Source organism: Microtus ochrogaster, chromosome 16, assembly GCF_000317375.1.
Source record: "Microtus ochrogaster isolate Prairie Vole_2 chromosome 16, MicOch1.0, whole genome shotgun sequence".
Lineage (NCBI taxonomy): Eukaryota > Metazoa > Chordata > Mammalia > Rodentia > Cricetidae > Microtus > Microtus ochrogaster.
Window position 1 is genome coordinate 22,776,890 of NC_022018.1, and position 7,394 is coordinate 22,784,283.

Consider the following 7,394-nt stretch of genomic DNA (forward strand, 5'->3'; position numbering starts at 1 on the left):
CACACACACCACAGTAACTGGAGGACAATATTCAACTTAGATAGAATAGATGGACATGTGTTTGAGACGGGCAGGAAGAATATCTCCCCTCTGTAGGACATAGTAGGTGTATGTTTGCTCACAATCTTCTCCCTTATACACATAACACTCCAGCCAAATGAAAATAGAAGACCCAATCAGGAGAGTTCAATGTGCAGCTAGTCCATTAAGACACCTCAGTCAAGCCAAAGGAGATAAAATGGGGGGGGGGGGCTTCTTCAACTACCAAGAGCAAGCAAATCAACCCCAAAGGGGAATTTGCTCAAAAGCAGGCTGACAGCTGGGCCACCTTGCTGGCTCCCGATGGACTTCAATTTCAGGCCTGCTTCCACGGGGCCAGATCATGAGCAGGTATCTCAGCCATAGGGAAGCAGACACAGAGGCCACTCAGGCTCTTAGTGATAGAGGCCAGAATAAACACAGCAACAGGCAGCGAGACTGAGTTTCCTGCAGCTGAGCTCAGCCCGTGCTCCCAGCACCGAAGATTCCCCATGAAGAAACTTAGCAGGAGGCAGGGAATACGTATACATTAGATGGATTTCTAGGATGGCTGCAAGCAGTCTCTATCTTGCTATCACCAATGTAGAAAGCCGATTCCCCACCTCTGTGGATTCTGCCAGAACACAGCCCTGTTGGCTCCATGTCCTAATTCTGAGATAGCACTCTGGACTTCATTCCCCTTGTAGTGGATTCTCCCCAGACCCCCAAAATCCCCAGCACAGTTTCAGTGCCTTGGGAAGGTAGTGGTCTCTTCCCCATCTCAAGCCAGGCTCACCTAACCTTCCTACCCCTACAACCTCTGCTGTAGCTCGTCCTCCACTTTGAGGGGACCCTGCTGCTTCCTGATTATGTCTATAACATTTCTGGCCTCCCCCTAGAGTCCAAGATGTAGCAGAAGCAAACAGCTGGCTGCCTGAAAGGAAGCACCTGGAATTCCTCCTGATTAAAACTGGCTATCTGCCCTTGAAGCTAACCTGAGACCACTGCCCCCCCCCATGTCTGACGCTGAAGGCTGAGGGCATGTATGGTCGGGGGTGGGTGGTATTTAATGATGCATGGGCAAGCTAGTAGCATTTCCTTTCCAGGGGTGCTAAATGGGTTCCAGTCACGTCTCAGAAGCTGTCCAATGCTAGACTGGGATACTCTGCTCCGAAAGAAGAAACTTCTAAATGTAAAAGCCTTGAGTGAGGGTCCAGAGAGCGAGCTCATCAGGTAAAGGTGCTCCCTGGATGCTTGATGACCTACCTGAGTTTGATCCTCAGAGCCCACATATGGAGCAGGAGAATGGACAGAAGTTGTCATTTGACCTTCGCACTTGAGCCATGACATACGCTGCGCTCAATAAATAAATTAAATGAAATCTTTAAATTTTAAAGGCTTGAATGAGCAGCCAGAGAAAGAGCAGAATTTGAATAGACAGGGCATGAGCCTGAGCCGGGACAGATGGCGCCCCAGGGCTTTTGGGGAAAGGGTCATGAATGAAGGCATCCAGAGGGAATCACATCAGGGGTCTGTGATCAGCAGTGAGGCTGAGGGGGAGGGCACCATCATCCTTCCCCTCCATGACTCATTAATTCGTGATTCAACATTTCTTCTAATAGTTGACTTACTCTTGACTGCGAACACCAAGGGTGTACCACTGGAAAGTCAAGAAGTCGCTGCCTTAGCTTCCATGATCTTCCGAGTTACTCTCCAGAGGTCAGACGGGCAGCAAAGTAACTGGGGTAAAGAGGAAGCAAGGGCAAACTGCTGCTTATCCTAAATGGAGACATTCCCCTTGTCACTTCCCAATAGTCCCCTAGCTAGTCAGTGCCCAGTGTGCAACCTTAGGAGGATGCTTTCAAAGATACCAGGAGCTAATCCACAGCTACCTTCAGAATGGTTTCACTACCATCTCGTTCTTCCTGGGAATGAAAAGGGCTGTGCATGTTTATATGACAAGTTAGGACACCCCCTCATCTTTAACCAGACTTAACTCCTGCAGTTTCTCTGTCCCAGAGCCTTTCCTGTGTTATTGGTCAGGGTAGTGGTTCTCAACCTGTGGGTCGTGACCCTCTTGGGGTCAAATGACCCTTCCACAGGGGTCACCTAACACCATTGGAAATACTAGGTATTTACATTATAATTTATTAATTACAGTTATGAAGTAGGAATGAAAATAATTTTATGGTTGTCGGTCACCACAACATAACGAACTGTATTAAAGGGTTGCAACATTAGGAAGATTGAGAACCACTGATGTAGGGGAATTCTATAAAGGCAGACTCCTGTAGAGGGCAGGCTGATCTTATCTCATACATATGTACACATGCACACTCACGTACACACACACGTACACATACACACACATGTTTGAAACAACATAACGTATGAACTTCTTCTGGCTTCTTCGTAGTTTTAGTGGTGGCCCAAAGATCACCAAGGAGGACTCCCTTAACCATGTAAACTGGGAGGAGCCCCAGTCAACCAGAGAGAAAGCCTTGGCTGCCTTCTGAGGCCCTTGGTTCTTACCTTCTCTGGGCAGGATGAAGTTGGAACGAATCCTTTCCAGCACTGGGGTCTACTTGTTAGCCACAAAAGGCCAGGCCACAAAGGGAATTTCCCTTCCAGGAAGAGCCACAGGGGTAGGGTGTGTACCAACAGAAGAGGGGACGCTTCACCCCACAACTCCTGCATTTATTCAGTCTTCTCTTGAGCCAGATGGTCCAGTGGGCTTTGCGTATCGCTGCTGGAGTTCCCTCCTGCCTGCAGGGGGCGCTGTGGTGCCCATGACCACTGCTTCTCTGACTGTCCTTGTAGAGGAGGGATTGACTAATGCTCTGATTTGGCTGGAACTAACACTGAGGTGTTGTTGGTTGGACGGCTGAGCTGGTGATAATTAGTGGCAACTCATAGTTGCTGCGGTTTGTCTGTAGCTCACTGTTGCCAGCCTCTCTCTGGATTCTACACCCATTGGCTGTGTCATTTAAGCTGCCATAGATTCAAGAAGACTCGACTCGAGCTCCTGTGGGAAATACATACATGCTGCCTTTCTATCTTGGGTCTAAGCTCTTAGAATAGCAGTATCTATGACTCTTGGGGGCTTTCTGGAAGGCAAACCCTCAGGCCCCACCACAGACATACCCACAATCGACACTGGAACAAGAAGCTCAGTCATCATTGGACCTGTTGACTTTAAGAAGCCCTTCGAGAAGGGAGGTGCTTGTGCCTCAGTTGCCCTGAGATGCAGATGGTTCTCAATGTAGTAAGTGCTTTATTTACATTTCTCTGCATTTGCTCTTTACATTAGGTCACAAGCATCAGTCAGTATGCAAACTGGAATTATTTAAAGACTTAGTCAGTGTTCTATTGTTATGAAAAGACACCATGGTCATGGCTACTCTTATATAAGAAAATGTTTAGCTGGGGATTTGCTTACAATTTCAGAGGCATAGGTCATTATCATGATGGCCAGAGCATGGAAGCAGGAGGCTTGGTGCTGGAGAGGTAGCTGAAAGCTTTATCCTGATCCCGAAAGAGAGAGAGAGAGAGAGAGAGAGAGAGAGAGAGAGAGAGAGAGAGAGAGAGAGCCTGCACCTCTCCTGGATTTTAGAAAGCTCAAAGCCCACCCCCAGTGACACACTTCCTCCAACAAGGCTACACCTCCTAATCCTTAGACTCCTTTCCACCAGTGCTATCCCTGGTGACTAAGCACTCAAATAGGCCTATGGGGGCCGTTCTTATTCAAACTAAGACAGCTTAGAATTTTCTAACGCCTGCCTCACCATAAAGCCCTTTGGTTAACATTTGCCACCATTCGCACCACCACGGTCTGTATGGATTCCACTTTGATAAATAAAATGCACAATTATCTGAGAAGATTTTGCACTGTGCTTTCTTGATCAACTCTATTCAATAGAAGACAGGCTGGGCTCTACGGAAAGGCACTACATTCTCCAAGAGATTCAGACCATTCTTATAGCAGTAAGAAATTTCAGCCTCTTTGGAGTGATTTAGCCAAGAGAAAGCCCTTAGTCTGTATGTGACAGTTTCTATTACACTGAGAATTTAATTTTTTTTGGTCTTTACTTAGACTTTATAGAAACAGTAGGCTTAACACTCAGCCATTTAGAGAACAGTGTCTTTAGGAGGGACTCTTTGTATGTTGATTAGATTACATATGCTTAACAGCATAATTTAGAGACACCCTTGGTAGAAAGGACAGAAAAGGATGATGGTAGTTGTCTTGGTTACTTTTCTATCACTATAATAAAACATCACAACTAAGGCAACTGATAAAGTGTTCAGCTGGGTTCACAATTCCTGAGGTTAGCATCCAGGATGGAGGAGTGAAGGCAGGGCAGAGGAACAGCTGAGAGATTGCATCTCAAACCATGAGGAGAGAGTACACTGGAAATGGCATAAATCTTTTAAAATCTCAGAGCCTACCTTGATGACACACCTCCTGCAACAAAGACACACCTCCTAATTCTTCCCAAACAGTTCTACTGACTGGGGACTGAGTATTCAAACATTTGAGCCTACGGGGGCCATTCTCTTTCAAACCATCACAGCATTTTCTGCTTTCAGCCTTTTAAATGTTCAAATTGCACTGGATTACAACTAATTATAAGCCGTCCCAACAGTACACTCCTTCCATTTAAGTCTATATATTTTTACACCATAGCCTCTTCAGTTAAAACAAAGAATTTAGATAAATCAGACTTGGGATCGTAATTTTAAGTTGATTTGATTTATAACAAACTTTTAAAACAGATTAAAAGAACAAAAAAATAGAACCTTTCAGTTTGCACAGAGATAAAAGCTTAATCAAGTTTTATCTCTGGGAAATTTAATTTTTTTCTTGATCTTGTCATTTTAATTCTCTTTGTGCACGTTTCATCTGCTAATCAGCACAGTAGTATACATCTATAATAATCAAATATATGATGAATATCCATATATTTGGAGCATGCTCAAAATATTTATCATCAGGATACATGATCAAAACTATTCAGACAATGAGGAGCCAGGTTCAGTTCCCAGCATCCACATGGTGGCTAACAACCTTCAGTGACTCCAGTTCTAGGGGATCCAGTGCAGTCTTTTGACTTCTGTGGGTACCAGGCACACATGTGGTACACACGCATACATGTGGGCAAAACACTCATATGCACTAAAAAACAATTGTTTAGAGACCAGTGAACTAGATTAATGATCTCTTGCTGCCTTTTGTCCACAAACAGACAAGAAAAGCCCTGTTTCTGCTGTTATTTAAAACCAGCGTCGTGCTCCCAACATTCTCTGAGCCTGAGTCATCTTTGTTGATGTTCCCATTTGAGCTTGTTAATTTAACACAGACTTGGAGAGAAACAGCAGGAAATGTGCACTTCACAAGGGCTCAAACCATTTTACCTCCTGGGCTTCCCTGCTCTGGGCTGGGATCCACATTTGGAGGGGGAAAAAACAAAACACCCTGAAATTTGCAGTTTCAACTGTCAACATTTTCCATATTACCCGGGATTTGAACCATTTACACCTGACTTGGCAATACCCCTCCCCTTTTTTTCCCAGGCAAAGGCAGCATCCACGAGGGAAGGCAGCATCCACGAGGGGTACTGGAACCCTACGGCATTTTACTGAAACGCTTGAGCTCTGTGTGACAGCGGGAGAGTTTTAAAGAACAGAAAGATGCCCCAGAGGTTTCCTTGTCCAATGCATCAGGTATAAATGGGAAACAAAGCAAAGGCTGAAATGAATCATCCAAGATCACGTGACTGGCTAATAGCACACCAAGGACCAGAACTATGGAATCCCTTGGGCTCTGAGACCCTCTCTCAGTGGCTGAGCTGGAGGAAGGCGCATGAGAAATATGGCGCTCTTGGCTACTGATGAGACAGGACTAGATAATGTCTGGCTACTCCATGATCCCAGACAGTATTTAAACAGAAATCTCCAGTGCACACTGATTTAGGCTTCTGTGTGGGATGCAATGTGGAAGATTTATGGAATCACCAATGCTGGAAAAGCTGCTTCATACAGCCTTGTCTCTGGAGTTCAGGATGTTTACTTGATGGCTCCCCAATCTGAAATCTTTGTATTGAATGGTAGGCTTGAAAATCTAGCTTTTCTAATGATGCCAAACATTCTGACAAATACTGAAGGACTGAAAGTACTGAAATAAAACAGGGAAGGGCATACTGAAAACTCAAGGAAGAGGTGTGTGCTTGTGTGTGTATAGTCCTGTGTGGCAGGTGTGTGCACTCATATGTGACAGCATGTGTGTGTCTCTGTGCACGTGTGAGCATGAACATGAGTGTGTCTTTCCTTGTGTGTGTTTATGTGTGTCTGTGTGTATCTGTGTCTGTGTGTATATTTGTCTGTGTCCCTGTGTATCTGTGCCTGTGTCCATGTGTATCGGTGTCCGTGCCCATGTGTGTACATGTGTGTGCACGTATGTGTGTATGTGTGTGCACATGCACATTGTTCCTTGCTACATCTTCAGTACTTGAAGCAGCACCTGCATATAGGAAAAGGCTGCGCATGAGATCAGCCTGGAAAGGTGGAGAGATGCACAGAGAACACCAAGTTCGTGTTCAGGCATGAGTACCATCAGAAGAGGCTCCCTGGAATATGCTCCGTCTTGTCCAGGGAGCAGCAGCAACATCACTATCCGAGAGCATATTGAATATACAAGCCTTCCAGCCTCACTCCAGCTGCTAACCCACCATCTTTTCAGCTGGATCCCAGATGATGGCGAGTGAGAATGCTGCTCTCAGCAGCATTGCCAAGGGAGCAGAAGGCTCTCCTCTGGGAAGTCCTTAGCAAGGCCTAGCTCTTGAGGGTATTTGTTCTGCTTGGAGTGACAGGTGATAAATGCCTTGAGCCAGGTACCCACAAACCTTAACCATCTTCCATGGCTATGTAGGGGAACAGCTGGTCTACATTAGACAGGTTGCTGCTGGGCTCTTCCGCATGATTAGTGCCAGATTGGGCCAGCAACTCAGAATCTCAAGTGTGCTTGACTCAGCCCTCTGTGTGCTGAACAAAGAGCCTGCTCAGCAAGGGACAGAGGGTTAAATACACATGTGCAAGAGAACAAATACAGTGCTGGACTTGCAGTGGGCGGTTGTTACCCTGGCTACTTGGGAGGCTGAGGCAGGAGGATGGCAATGTTAGGTTCAGTCATGGTTACAAAGTGAGTTCAAGGACAGCCTGGGTAACTTAGTGAGCTCCCGTCTTAAAACAAAAACCAGGAGACCAGCGATACAGCTGTGTGTAGAGGTCTTGCTTAGCACGTGTGATGTGAAGTTCTAGAGTCAAACCCCAGCTAGCACGTGTGATGTGAAGTTCTAGAGTCAAACCCCAGCTAGCAC